Here is a 15,546-nt window from a genome sequence, read left to right as displayed (position 1 = left end):
CAGGAATGATGGGAGTTGTAGTCCAGTGATATACAGAGGTCAAGCATTCTTATATCACTTTAACATACAGAGAGTCCTGGGAACTGTGGTTTGTTAAGTTGGGCTTGCAACTGTAGAGGTCACCAGTACAGTTTTCAGGATTCTCCATGACTCTTAGCGTGGTACAAAAATGCTATTTATTATATTTACATCCCATCTCAAGGAGCCGAAGTTGGCTACATAGTTCTCCTCCTGATTTTATCCTCACAACAACCCTGTGAGGTAGGTTAGGTGCAGGGTGTAGATGTGGATCAGAGGGACGTCACTTCCAGGCTTCAAACCAAAACAGATAGATCTGGTAAGGGCAATCCCAGAGAACCAACTCGATCCTTCCCTGCCACCATCACTGAACGCATCAAGGAGAAGATGCTACCTCTTTGCCACAGCACTGCGCTGAACCATCTATGCTCAAGGGCACCTTTTGTTCTGTCCTTTTCAAGCATGCTTGACTGCAGAAGTGTGCTGCGCCATCTCTCGAAGGACTATGTAGAGGCTCTTTCACAGCCCAGGGGGAGAAAAAGAGAGTCGTTTCCCACTGGAAAATTCCACCAGCTAAAAGCTTGCACCTTCTCCAGTCATAACCCAAAGGACGGTGACAGAGATGGAAATCCAGCTGAGGCAGTTGGAGGGCACATCCAGGGTGTCACTATTTTGCAGGTGGGATTCAATCACATACTGGAAAACCCAAGTGCTGCAAATAAAGCGGATTTAGGGCTCTTGCTGAACTAAGATTTAAAGGAGAAATCTGATTCAGTTTGCATTTGAAGGAGAGCCTACTTAAAGTACGCTTTCCAAAACCATAAGCATACTGAAGCAAAACCATCCTTCGGAATTTTGTCCTTCTCTTCATTTTGCAATGCGGGTCACCAGGCAAGTAATGTGCGCAAAACAATGTGAATGTCAGCACTTAGGATTTCAAAATGCTTCCACAGTCTCTACAGACAACATGTAGATGAATCAGATGGACTGGTCCACCACTGGTGATAATGAATAGGAAACCTGTCTTGCACCAGGTCAGGCCATTCTTTCAGGTAGCCCTGTAGTGTCTCCTCTGACTAGCAGCTGATTTTTCACACTCTTTCCTGCCCACAACATTTTAAACTAGTGATGCATTTTTATCTCGGACCTTCTGCAGTTGCATTAGGAAGCAGCATACAGAAAATTCGTCCACCCAGCTCAATACTGCCTACACTGGCTGGCAGCAACTCCCCAGGAGTCTTTCCCAGTCACGCTGAGGACTTTTTGTATGTAAAGCATGTGCTCTACCAGGAAGCTATGAAAATGAAGAAAGATTCTAGCCCTCATTGTTCTGAATAATGGGATGGATTAGATAGGACTACAGGAAGCTTCCCTGTACAGAGTCAGACCACTCGTCCAATGCACCTGGGCCTTCCACATGTGAGGCAGATGTTCTAACCACTGAGCTATAGATGCTTTTTATGAACACAGGTGGCTGCAGAGGTGTACCTAGGAGTTCGCCAGGCATGCAATATTCACCTACAGTATCAGGCATTGGTACCCTCCCACAACACCTGGAGCATCGTCATCCCCCAGCTGCTTTGCCCTTGGAAGGACTCTGCTGAGACCTGCTGCAAGAGTGGGAACAAAGTGGTCCTTGGGGCAGCTTCCAGGCAGAGACCAGTGCAGGCATCCTGCCCAGCCATGAGGAGGCATCTTCCTGTACAAGCAACCTCGACTGTGTCACAGATTTGGGGGGGGGGGTGAGGTGGGGAGGACGGCAATACAGCTATTTGCCGAAGGCTCAAGGGCCCCTAGGTGGATGCCTTTTACTGTGTAAGACAACTGACCCACATGCCTTGGTAGCAGCTCCCTAGGGTATCTCTCCTAGTCGTGAGCATAGCCAAGGGGATTTTTAAATCAATATTTTTAAAAAATCAATCATTTTAAATCATCGTTATTTTGAAATAAATGATTTTAATCACTGTTATTTTTGAAATCAGTGATCTAAATCATGCTGATTCTAGAATCAATGTTTTTGAATCATGATTGTTTTGAAATCAGTGGTTTTCATCATGATTACAGAGGTACCTCGGGTTAAGAACTTAATTCATTCCGGAGGTCTGTTCTTAACCTGAAACTGTTCTTAACCTGAGGTACCATTTTAGCTAATGCCACCACACCGCTGCCGCCCAATTTCTGTTTTCATCCTGAAGCAAAGTTCTTAACCCGAGGTACTATTTCTGGGTTAGCGGAGTCTATAACCTGAAGCATCTGTAACCTGAAGCGTAGGTAACCCGAGGTCCCACTATATTTTGAATTTGAGGATTATGATTTTTTGAAATCGATGATTTGAATGATGGTTTTTGAAATGATTTGATGATTTTTGAAATGATTTGACGATTTGAATAAATCAATATTTTAAAATAAATGATTAAAATCATAAGATACATAAAAATACATAGCAAACTGAGGTTCTGTCCCCCTAAACAAAAGGCCTACCCCCCCTTAACAAAAATTCTGGCTACACCCATGTCCTCAGCCATATCTGGAGATTCCAGGAACTGAACCTGGGACATTTTGCAGCCAAGCGGTTAAGCAGTTGACATTAACTAGAGAATGGTCAATTTCAACTGCCATGGAGATGAAAGGAGGACTGACTGGGTCACTTAACTCCTCCTTCCTATTTGCTTGGTTGCTCTATTTAGCTTTCTGGAGTGTGGTTTTCCTGGCAGGTTTTCTTTTGCAAATAGTGTGAGAACACCCAGTTCTGCTATCCTTGTTTTTCAGAACTGGGCTCCTCACTTGTTGTTTTTCTTAAACCAAGAAGGTTTGAGGGTATGGGCTTGCTCCAAAATGTTGCAGCAAAATGGGTTTCTGCCTAAGGTAAGCCAGAAGGCAAGCATGGTGAAAGAAAGCTGGTTTGCATTTGCAAACTGTTCTAAGACTGTACTGCTCAAAACAATATGCAAACCAACATTTCTCTGAATTTAGGAATACAGTTCTCCAGCCATATTGGGGTACAAAAAGGCATGTTAGGTGAGAATATGGATAAAAATGGATTCTGTATGCAAAAATAATATACCCCAAAATGCATTGTATTAGTGAAATGCATGCAAAAATGGGTATATTAGGCAAAACTGCATATAGAAATGGGTATATGCCTTCCACAACTTATCAACTGATAAATTAAAAATAATAACCTGGAAGGCCATAATCAGATATCACAGAATAATAAAATAGTGAGAATTTTGACTCCTTATTCTTAGTACATTTTTTTGGTAAACTATGGAGACAGCATCATTAAAGACATCAGTGACCATTACATATTTGATGGTAAGAGTTTTGCATTTGTTGGTCCAGTTTTGTACAGATCTATAGTGGTACCTTGGTTCCCAAACTTAATCCGTTCCGGAAGTCTATTCCAAGACCAAATCGTTCCAAAAGCAAGGCGCGCTTTCCCATAGAAAGTATTGCAAAATGGATTAATCAAGTCCAGACTTTAAAAAACCCTAAAACAGCAATTTAACATGAATTTTACTATCTAACAAGATCATTGATCCATAAAATGAAAGCAATAATCAGTGAACTGTACTATAAAATAAATAAGACAATATTGTAGATGATAAAAAATAAAATTATTATTTTTCTTATGTGCACGTTATTTGTTTTTCAGAGCTGGGTTCCATTTCTGCAGTCACACAATCAATCAATCAGTAGCTGAACTGGGTTCCACACAGTCACGAAAACAAAGTCACAAGCCACAGTCACAAGTCAGTCCCACAAAACGAAGAACAAGTCACAGTCAAAAAACTGAAAAAAGCCACACAAACAAAAATGCAAAAAAATTGCAAAAACAAAAGCTCCAAATATCACCTCTGTGTTGTGTGGGTGCTCAGGACTCAGCAGCCGACAGACTCAACAGGGAGCAGTGGGGGACTCAATTTACAAATGGAACACACTCAACAGTAAGCGAAACATGTTCTTATTCCAAGGCAAAGTTCACAAACCAGAACACCTACTTCTGGGTTTGCAGCGTTCTTAATACAAGTTGTTCATAAACTAAGCTGTTCTAAAACCAAGGTACCACTGTGTTAGAATTTTGCTCCAAATAATGTTGCTGGGGAGAGAAAGAGTCCCATGAGAATTAAAAACAAAAATTAATTGCTAGTTGATACTGAAATGTGATGCTAACAATTAGGAAAGTGAGAAACGGAAAGTGAAATTGATGGTTTGTCCACCCTAACTGATGAGACGGCTTTCTGGTCATATGCCTGACCTCTCGAGCTCTCACTCAGATTTGTTTTGACTCCCTTGCTAAACGTGCTTGGTCCCTGCAGGTAGGCACACTGGCCAGCAGCTCCATTAACAGACAAAGTAAAGCAAGAGAGGGAGAAAAACAGAGACAGCCTGAGAACTTGGCGTCCAGCCCAACAAAGTCCTTCACCATCATCAACCAGGCTGTGCTCAGAGACGAGGCTTTTGTCTGGGTGACGTTCTTTGGAAATACAACGATTTCAAAACATTAACTGGCAATTTGCAAACCCAGAGCTTTGCAAAAATAAAAATTAAAAAATGAAAATGGTCCTCCTTTGTCCATGTCACAGGGTTGCATCCTGACCTTTCATACATAAGCGATAATGCCTCTCTCTAGCAACATTAAACAACAACTGGCTCAGCCAGGGCTAAGGGATGGAGCCTAGCACACACGAACATACATACTGCAAGTGAGAACAGGATGCTGGACTAAATGGGGCACTGGCCTGATCCTGCAGGCTCTTCTTATGTCCTTCTTCTTACTTGTTAGGCTTGTTAGTGGTGAGTTCCCCGAAGGTCTACCAGTGACTGACAACACAATTGAAAACCAAGGCTGTGTACATTTAAATCACGTTTAAAGCATATTATCCCTTCCTCAAAAGAAGAATATTGGGAACTGTAGTTTATGGGCTCTGGGAATTGTAGCCCTGTAACTGTGTCATGCTAGCCACATGACCCGGAAGCTGTACGCCGGCTCCCTCAGCCAATAAAGCGAGATGAGCGCCGCAACCCCAAAGTCAGTCACGACTGGACCTAGTAGTCAGGGGTTCCTTTACCTTTACCTTTACTAACTGTGGAATACAGTTCCTGGTATTCTTTTTTTTTAGGGGGGGTTAAATGTACTGTCAATGTGTGCTTGTACAGCCACACACAAACCAAAGCAACCCCCTATAACAGCCACAGAAACCTTTGGCAGCACACTAATGACAAAAGCAACATCTTTTCAGTCTAATCGAAAGCCAGGGGTGGGGAGGTCAACTGGTGCTGAAAAGATGTCAGGGAAGACTCCTGGCAGACCGCACTGGGAAGAGCATTAGGTAAAGGGACCCCTGACCATTGGGTCCAGTCGTGGCTGACTCTGGGGTTGTGGCGCTCATCTCGCTTTATTGGCCAAGGGAGCTGGCGCACAGCTTCCGGGTCATGTGGCGAACCAGAACAGCGCACAGAAATGCTGTTTACCTTCCCGCCGGAGCGGTACCTATTTATCTACTTGCACTTTGACGTGCTTTTGAACTGCTAGGCTGGCAGGAGCTAGGACCAAGCAACGGGAGCTCACCCCATCATGAGGATTCGAACCACTGACCTTCTGATCGGCAGATCCTAGACTTAAATGTGTGAAGCTGCTTATGCAGACTCAGTTCACTAGAGCCCATCTAGACCAATGCTGACTGCTCTGATTGGAAAAAACAATGTAGAAATAAAGGAATTGTTAGTTGCCAGCCAACATGGCCCAAAACACATTAGGAATTTTGCCATAGGAATCAATGAGAATTGTTGACTTGCTATGCGAATGCTCCCCTAACAAACGTTTTCGTGATCATGCATTGTGTTCGGATAGTGAGATCTGTGTCTACTGATTGCATTTTTTAACTGATTGCTGTTCCTAACCATAGATGAACCAGTAGACCTATAGTGATTCCCACTTCCTTTTCTGTTTTTGTTGGAATTCTCTGGCAACCATGATAGCAATCGTGACCACCACTGAAATGTCACCACGCATGTGACAACACTCCCTTCCAGCTTGCAAAAATGCACTAATGTGCTTCCACACCCGCAGCAGCTGTGGTCATGATAATCGGTTATTTTTGCATATTGGATTTTCTGCAGCAAGGAGAAATCTGGATGAAAACATTTTTAGAAGTGCAGGATGGCAACATCACGTACATGTTGCAAAACAAAAACAAAAACTTGTGACGTAGCCAGCAGTGATTCACTCAACTTCTACCTGGAAGTACTGGCACATGCTCTCTGCACAAACCCTTTTTATACAGTGATAGCACACAGAGACAAGAACCCAGGGACTCTGCTAAATTGGGAAAGAAAAAGCAATTTATATGTGTTGTACAGTATATGAGATATAACACTGTGCCACCAGGTGGCGCTGCGGAGTCTCGTTTTTCCCTGTTTAAATTTACAATGCGTAACTGAAACGCTTCTATGATGTGTCCAGACCCAGCCCAGGGTTTCAAATCAGTGGATGAACTTGGGACTGTTACTGTCTCTCTCAGCCTAACAGTATTGTTGTGAAGATAAAAGGGATGGGGAGAACCACCTGCACTGCCTTTCCTTGGGGGGAAAGTGTAATATAAATGCAATTTTAAAAAAAACAGATACAAAAATTAAAAGTGCCATCCAGATCATTTTTGATATGTCATCAAAGTTTCTAGGATATGTAGAGAGTGACTGTTGCCCGTGTGACATTTTAACACAAGAACACACAAATCCAGTGCTGGAACCCATTCTGAGAGCAAGATAAATCAAATACAGTAAAACATGAATAAGCTGAAAGTCACATGGCAGGGAGGCTGGGAATTTCCTAACCTACCTCACAGGGTTGTTGTGGGAATTCGGAGGGGGAGAATCATGTACACCACCTTGAACATCTTGGAGGAAAAGGTGGGATATAAATGCAATAAAAATAATAAATAAATAAATAGCCATAAACATTAAGAATAGTCAGAAACCTATTAGAGCTTGGTAGATAGACTGAAGTATTCTAAAGCAGGACTTTGATGACATCTGATTTTAATTGATCTCTTAAAGAGCTTATAAAATTGTGTATCAACCCCAAACTCAGGAATGCAAATGAAATAAAGTCCAGATATATCAATACATAAATAAATGCATTTATTAATTGTCAACCACATTACTAGGATGCATTAAATTTTAAAAAAGGAAGCAAAACAACTCTGCAGCTACACACTTTTTTTAAAGCAAGAAAGCAGCAGGATATGAGAACACTGCTGTATTGGACAAGGGATGTGCACTCTGTACATGCTCATGCACTTAGCTTCCTTTCAGCTTTTTTATTTATTTCCCATATGCTGTGTACAGGTAAGCCACTCATCTCCAATGCAGGCAAGTATGGCAATGATGCAACCGTGGTAATCCAACTTCTGTTCACAGAAATTAACAATAGTGACAAAGGTGGCTAATTCAATTAAATTAATTAGCCTGATTAAATTTTGTGCACTTTTCTCCCGCCCCCAGCCCTTTTTGACACCCGTTCGACCTCTGTGTTCTTTATTCGCCCTCTGCAATTTGTCCCATTGACCTCCGGGGCTGCTGGTGGTGTCAGTACCGACCGCGGTTGCGTCTCTAAAGCAATGTGGGTGGAAATCATGCAGAAGACAGGGCTTCCTCCCCAGCTCTTTATTACGCCAGAGCCGTGACTTGGGCAAAAGTGGCTTCTGCTTTGCGGAGCATCTCTCTATCCAGACTTCCAGAAAGACTACACAGCAGCCCCGTCTCTGCAGCAGAGGGGGGAACACTCCAGCGACGCCCGCCCCTCAGCTCCGAGGTTCCTCACTGCCGCACTTGAAGGAAGCAGCTAAGGCAGTGAAGTTAAGGAAAGAACCATTTGGATGGAGCAGGTGTGCAAAAGGCGACCGAAGAGGCACCCAAAGCGCCGAGATTCCGATGCAACCGATGCAGTTATAACGCAGCAAGCGGGAGGCAGGTTCGTTACTGAGCGCTGGCGCTGCACGCCTGAAAGCACAGCAGCTCAAGGCAAAGACCAGAAGCCACAGAGGGCATGTAATGACGCGGGTGGGGTGGATTTCAGACATGCGGTTAACCTTCTGGAATCCAGAGTTTGCCTGCATGTGGCATTCCCTGTTACAAGCAAGTAAAAACCCCAAACATATAGGAGCCTGAAAATGGGCGTGAGAGTCTGATGCTGCCCGTAGACCAGCGAATAAGCCGTGAGAAGGAATTGTTTGCTACTACCGCGGCAAACAAATAGGAAAACGTAAGCTTCCGCATCTGAGAAATCCTCACACAAGGCACTCACTGCCCAGGGAGAGAGTCAGAGTGGAGTTGTTGGGATAGGACTTGGAGGACCAGGATTCAAATCCCCACTTGGTCATGAAAGACGACCTTTGGGCCAGTCGTGGTCTCTCTGACCCTAAGCTAGGTAAAGGTAAAGGGACCCCTGACCATTAGGTCCAGTCGTGGCGGACTCTGGGGTTGCGGCGCTCATCTCACTTTATTGGCCGAGGGAGCCGGCGTACAGCTTCCGGGTCACATGGCCAGCATGACTAAGCCTCCTCTGGTGAACCAGAGCAGCGCATGGAAACACCGTTTACCTTCCCGCCGGAGTGGTACCTATTTATCTACTTGCACTTTGACGTGCTTTCGAACTGCTAGGTTGGCAGGAGCAGGGACTGAGCAATGGGACCTCACCCCGTCGCAGGGATTTGAATCGTCGACCTTCTGATCTGCAAGTCCTAGGCTCAGTGGTTTAACCCACATCCCAGACCCTAAGCTACTTCACAGTTTTGTTGTGGGGATGGGAGAAGAAGAGGGAGGGCCACAGAAGCCACTCTGGAAGCACCACAAGCAATTTGAAAGCAAGGTGGGATATAAAACACACCCCAGGCTCATCTCGGAAGCAAGTTCATGGAGAGAAAATCTTTCTCAATGGCTCAAGCAAGTGAGCCATGCTGCATGCTAGAAGAGCAAGGAAAGCAAATGCACAGGGTGGGCATTGCAGGGAGGGGGTTACCAGCCAATTCAACCTAACTGGATGGAAGGGGGAATTCTCCACCATGATCTCTTCCAACTCTTTGGTTGGTGACCTTTACTCCTCCAACTCTGCCACCCTCAAAGCTCTCCCAGGAATATAGGAAGAGCCCTGCTGAATCAGGCCGAAGGCCTAGCATCACCCAGCAGCCTGCTCTCACTGTGGCCAGCTGGGATTCTCCAGAAGGTTCTCAAGCAGGTGATGAGTGCAAGAGCCCCCTCCCCTCCTGCAGTTTCCAGCAGCTGGTATTCAGAAGCGTTACTGCCTCCAAGGGAGAGCACAGCCATCAGGGTTGCTAACAACTGATAGCCTTACTCTTCATGAATTTATCAAATCCCCTTTTAAAGTTAGTGCTCATCCCTGCATCTGGATGGATAGATGAAGGACAGAGGAATCAGAATATAAGAAGAAGAATATAAGAAGGACCTGCTGGATCAGGCAAGAGACCCACCTAGCCTTGCATCCTGTACTCACAATGACCAACCCAATGCCCCAAAGGGAAGTCCACAAGCAACACCTGAGCACAACTGCAACTCTCCCCAAACATAATTCCCAGCAACTGGCAGTCAGCAGCATACTGCCTCTGACAGTGAAGGTGGAACATAGCCTTATCCTCCATCTCTTCTCCTGCTTAAACCCATCTGTCCTTTCTCCTGCTGCACCCTGAATGCCAAGAACATAGGAGCCTATTTTTCTATAACAGCAGCCTTGCATTTAAGAACTGGCCTGGTAGCCATCCGCTGCCAGAAATGCACATGCAAGTGAGTGAAGACACTGGCAGAGGAAGGATGAGTCACATCACCCCTTCCTTGGTACCCAATATTCAAATGTATCTCTCCATCCGTTCCTGCTCCAGCTCACAGCAGGCAAGTAGTTAATAAATACATTGCAGGCAAGTTATTTTTGTGGGCGTATTTACCATTTGTTTAAACACATTTCAGGGAAGGGAAATACTTTATTGCAATGCTGCAACAATTATAAATTAAACACATTTGTAACAACATACAAATACCACAGTTAAAAACTAAATAAAACTATCACAATTTAAAATAATAAAAATAATTAAGCAGCAGCAGTAATATTAGAACAGACTTTGTCAACCTCCACCCCATCAATCTCCAGCCTGGGAACTGTAGTTCATAACCTCTGAAGAGTGCCAGGTGTGCTGGCTGGGGCTGATGGGAATCGTTGCCCAAAGCACCAGGAGGGCGTCAGGTTGGCAAGTACTGCATTTTGACATTAAAATCAGTACTCTGCCCAATTACAGCATCTTATACATTCCTTTTCTATTCTTTTGACGTGGAAGTCACCCAAACCTATGCAGGAGCAATTTGAAACCCCAAAGGTATCTGTGGACATACACACACAAAACCCTATTCGACACAGCCAGAATATATCAGAGCTTTGGACCATCTCTTCTCACCCATCACCCAAATCGGGTGAAATCAAATTAATATGTTAATTAATATGGCATGAAATATGCACTGCACTTAATATAAGGATGACCAAGATTCCACCCACACCGTCTTTGGAAGAGAGCCAGCAAATACCTCCAGAGGGACCCTTGTTCTCAAGGAAGACTTCTAGATGATTCATAAGCCCCGCTGGAAATAGGATCCTAGGAACAGCTGTTTACCCCTACCATCCCAGCTCCCAGGATTCTTTGGGGGAACTGGTGTGCTTTAGGTGTATAGTATCTATGCAGCTTTAGCACTCTTTTTTCCCATGCCACACTGATGACATCACTTCTGTGTATGCACGTTTAGAAAGAGAGAGTTGGAAGGAAACCCTAAAAGTCATCCAGTTCAACCCCACAAACAAAGTAGAGTTCATTGCCTTCTAAGTCTTCTCCACTGTCAACTGGTTCATATAATATTTATCTATTTTTTATTTTTTTAATACATACATACTACATACATGGGGACGCGGGTGGCGCTATGGGTTAAACCACTGAGCCTCTTGGACTTACTGATCAGAAGGTCGGCGATTCGAATCCTCGCAACGGGGTGAGCTCCCGTTGCTCGGTCCCTGCTCCTGCCAACCTGGCAGTTCAAAAGCACGTCAAAGTGCAAGTAGATAAATAGGTACCGCTCTAGCAGGAAGGTGAACAGCATTTCCGTGTGCTGCTCTGGTTCGCCAGAAGCGGCTTAGTCACGCTGGCCACATGACCTGGAAGCTGTACACCGGCTCCCATGGCCAGTAAAGCGAGATGAGCACCACAACCCCAGAGTCGGTCACAACTCATACACTTACACCAATCACCACGAACACTTAACTAGTTGCCACAGTCTTTGGTGGCTCATAGAAAGGAAATTGAACTTTTTAGAAGACACTTTCAAAATTCCAGTAGCTCCAGATTTGAGTGGGAGCTGGGGAGAGAAGAGATAAATCTGTCTTAGAGCAGAAAGCTGCAAAACATCCATTTTCTTTGTTGTCCTCAATAAAAATCTGAAAACTTTGAAAAGCTGACCGAAGCAGCAACTCCCAAATATTTCCATCCTCTGCTCTCTCTGCCACCTTACATACCTATTCCTTCAATGAGGGGCAGGAGACATGTCTGAAAATGATCCAAATACTTTCATCCCTCCCTGATTTGATCCATTTAAATCAGAGCCAAGGTTTACTTACACCTATTCACATGCTTCAGATATGCAGTTTGTAAATCGAGGAAGAGACAGACATCGGAAGCTGCCTCATGCTGAGTCAGACCCTTGGTCCATCCAGCTCTGTATTGTCTACACTGACTGGCAGCTCCAGGGTTTCTTTCATTCAGGGTGTATTTTTCCAGCCCTACCTGGAGATGCTAGGGATTGAACCTGGGACCTTCTGCATGCAAAGCAGGTGCTCTACCAATGAGCTATGGTCTTGCCCCATTGGCCTCTCCTCATTTTAGGTCTGCAGGAAATAAATCGGAGAAGTGTCTCCACCACCACTATGTTCAGCACAGCACATTGTACCAATTGGGTATTTATTTCATTTGTTGTATTTGTAAGATTTCCTCCCACCATCCTTCACCCATTAAGGTTCCAGGACAGGTCACACAGTTACTGGTATATCGCAGTTCTAAAGACAGATAGAACAGTTGCGAATGTTAAACCGTTCCAGCCAAAACAGAACAGAACAGCAGGAAAGCTATACTAACGGATGGCGTTCAGAGACATCCCCTGTTGAAACGGGTGTTGCAGTTGTTTACAAGGATCCAGGCCAAGAATGAAAGTTGCAGAGAGCTTAATTAACCATCTTGGGAAGAGCTGGGTCAGGTGCTCTGGGACTGAAATTAAGAGCTTCTCGGAAGAAACCCAGAGACTTTGAGCTGTGGTTTTGAGCATCTCAGATACCAGCAGCCTACAGAGATGTATTTATCTCTGGTAGGGATGGGGGGTATTAATAAGAGCCTGCTGGATCAGGCCAGCGGCCCATCTGGTCCAGAACCCTGTATATCAGATAAGAAAGATTTGATTCAGTTTGCATTCAAGGACAAACCTACCTAATTAACACTTTCTGAAACAGCTTGCAAACTGAAACAGACGCCACTCTTCAGAATTCACCCCTTATCCGAATTTTGCAATGCAATTCTCTGGCCAAGTCATGTGTACAAAAACACAGATGCCAGCATAATATGCACATGAAACAGCAAAAAATAGTCAAAATAACATGTACAATACTACATTATATTAGAGGAAGATGCTTTGCAAAAATGCGCATAAGGCAAAATGGGACGCAAACAGGTCTGTCAGGAGAAATCGGCTGCCATGTCTTCACAGTGTGTGTGTGTGTGTGTGTGTGTGTGTTTAATTGCAAACTGCTGAGGAAATGGTAGAGAAGTGAAGCTGTGGCCATTCCCGGACACGAATAACCTGACCACTGCAGTCCATGAGTTGGTAACCTTGAGGCTGGATTACTGCAAGGGGCTCTATGTGGAGCTGCCCTTGGGCCTGGTGTGGGAGCTCCAGGTGATGCAGAAGGTGGCAGTCAGGCTGCTGGAGGGGGAATCTAGCTGAGAACGTGGCACACCATTATGAAAACAGCTACACTGGCTGCCCATCAACTCCTGAGCCAGGTTCAAGGGCCTTCCGTTAATTTACAACGCCCTGAACGCCAGGGACCACCCAAACCCTTATGTCCCAGCTCAATCGCTGAAGGACTACTGTTGTCCACTAAGTTGGTGGGGCTTATTTGACATCAACACAAAACAGAGTCTTTAGTAAACCCACAACCTTGAGATTAATAGTCTTGTGCTCTACCAATTGAGCTATTCCAGCAGCCCAAAAGCTTCACACACACACACCTCTCACAATTTCAGCATCACCAGCCTCTAAGTGAGAAAATTATTGTCCATTTGTCAGCAGGAAAGCTCTGCTGAGATCTATAGATTAGGCAGTGCTTCATAAAGCCAGCAAATCTCCCACAGAGCTCTGGGACATAGAGCTGGCTGAAAGACTTACGGAATCTAATAAGAGCATGCAGGGGAGCCAAATACAAAGATCCACTTGTTAATACATGCACCCCCTGATCACCTATGGGTCTAGACCACATGGATTTGTGACACCTCCCAAGGCACAGAAAAAAAATCATTTTGGTATGTTTGTTTTACGAAATAGTCTTGTCTTAACTTTATTCCTAATGAACGCTTAATACTGGTAATAACAGCAACTGTACATTCTCTCCCTGAGTCAAACTAAGCCTCCCACAGTTGTTCTTTAAAATTACCTTATTTTAGTGATTCAGTAAAATGCTTTGCAGTTGTGTCTGCATCTATGCAATCTGGACCAGTGCTTTTTGGAAACACAGTGCAAAGTGTCAATGCTTAAGCAAACTAGCATTCTAGTCCTCATTGTTCTGAGGGCAGGCTTGCAGCACTTAATCTCAGGAGCAGGGTCGGGTCAAATCCGCACTGAGAAAAAGGAGTCATTCAGAAATGGGAGAATCTGTAATATCTAGCACATTTGCTAATTTGGAACCATTTCTTCTGCTTGTTAAAAGAGAAGAGGGGAAACCTCTGAGATCCACACACACACACACACACACACACACACACACACACACACCCCCCGTCCCTTTGCCTCAGCTCCTGAGATTTCAAGTAAACACTCCTAAGATCTTTGAAAGACTGTTGCCAAAATAACAAAGGCTGGGAACTGGGTCTGAATGCAAACAAAGGTTCTATGTAGTTTGAAAATTTTACACCCCTGTACCAAATCCTGTGCTCAAAGTAAAATGAATAAAGTATCCCTGCTCTTGGTGGGTTGGAGTCAGGTTATTCCTGTTCATGACCAGCATCCTATCTCACAGCTTAATGTAGAAAGCATAGCCTAGAATTTTGAAGATGGGCAGAAACTCAAGGGTCACCTTGATCAGCACCCTGGAGTCTGTCGGAAAAAGGCTCCCACAGGATCCAACCCACCCTCTGGACCAGTGGTTCCCAATCTTCTTTTCCCCCATGGACAACTTGAAAATCCAAAGACCACTTACTACAATTTCTGTCGTGCTTGCTGGTGCTAGATGCTACGTGATTTCTTTTTAAAATTATTGCTCCTTTTCTTTCATATATTTTGTTTCATTTGTGATCTTCAGTTGAAGGGCAGTGTATAAATTCATTATTATTATTATTATTATTATTATTGGCAAAATACAATTCACATTCTACAGAATTCAAATTGTATTCTCTTGTCCTACAATCTAAGAAATAAATGAAGCAATACAAATACGTTAAGAAATCAACGTGAATATTTAACGGGGACACAGTGGTAGATCACCAGTGGTCCATGCACTCCTGTTTGCGAACCCTGCTCATGAACAAGAGTTCTGCCCGTTCTTCTGGAAAGTCTGTCTCACGGGTTCTTCCTTCTGTTTCCAAAGAGGTCCTTTCCCCACAATCAGAACCTGCTGCTTATCCTTTCCCCGTCACCTCACTCTGTAAAATGACACCAATCAAAATTAACCACACTAAATGTCTCTTGCAAAAGTGTGTGGTTTGGGTTTTTTGTTTAAAGGGAAAATAATTTCAATTTTTCAGTAAGGTTAAATTAACAGTAGGGAGTTTGGGCATCTCCAGGGAACCTGTTTATTGGGCATTTGTCCCACTTTGCAGACGGGATGTCTTCCCATCAATCATTTGTTCACTTCACACTTTTCAATGCACTTCCCATTCACTTTCCAAACAACCAAAGTCTGCGATTTCTTTTAAGTGGATTTGTTGCACTAGGGTAGAAGACCGCTTAATTTCATTTTAAATGCACAAACCTAAACTTCCGGTATACGTGCTGGGATCCCTCCCACAAATACCGGCAGTCTGAAGGCGTCACTACATTTTAAACATCCTCTGTGATGCTTGCAATTCTCCTTGGTTTAGTGTCGCCAGTAGAAAACAAAAGCCGCATATGCTCCTTCATCTGGCGCTAAGGAACAGGAGCACGTTAGGTGCAAAACACAACACAGTGACGAGGCCCCTCCCCAAAGGCTCACTTTTCTTGGTCAGCACGCGGCTA

General features: G+C 44.2%; 1 protein-coding gene across 3 annotated transcripts in view; it reads right to left on the bottom strand.

Moving 5' to 3' along the window:
* The window catches only part of NSMF (NMDA receptor synaptonuclear signaling and neuronal migration factor), a 45,481-nt gene that overhangs the window by 28,305 nt on the left and 1,630 nt on the right, over window positions 1-15,546 (bottom strand). The window lies entirely within an intron of this gene.

Source organism: Podarcis liolepis (assembly GCF_965112155.1).
Source record: "Podarcis liolepis genome assembly, chromosome: Z".
NCBI lineage: Eukaryota > Metazoa > Chordata > Lepidosauria > Squamata > Lacertidae > Podarcis > Podarcis liolepis.
The sequence above is the reverse complement of the archived record's forward strand: the minus strand, read 5'-3'. Positions and strand labels throughout refer to the sequence as shown.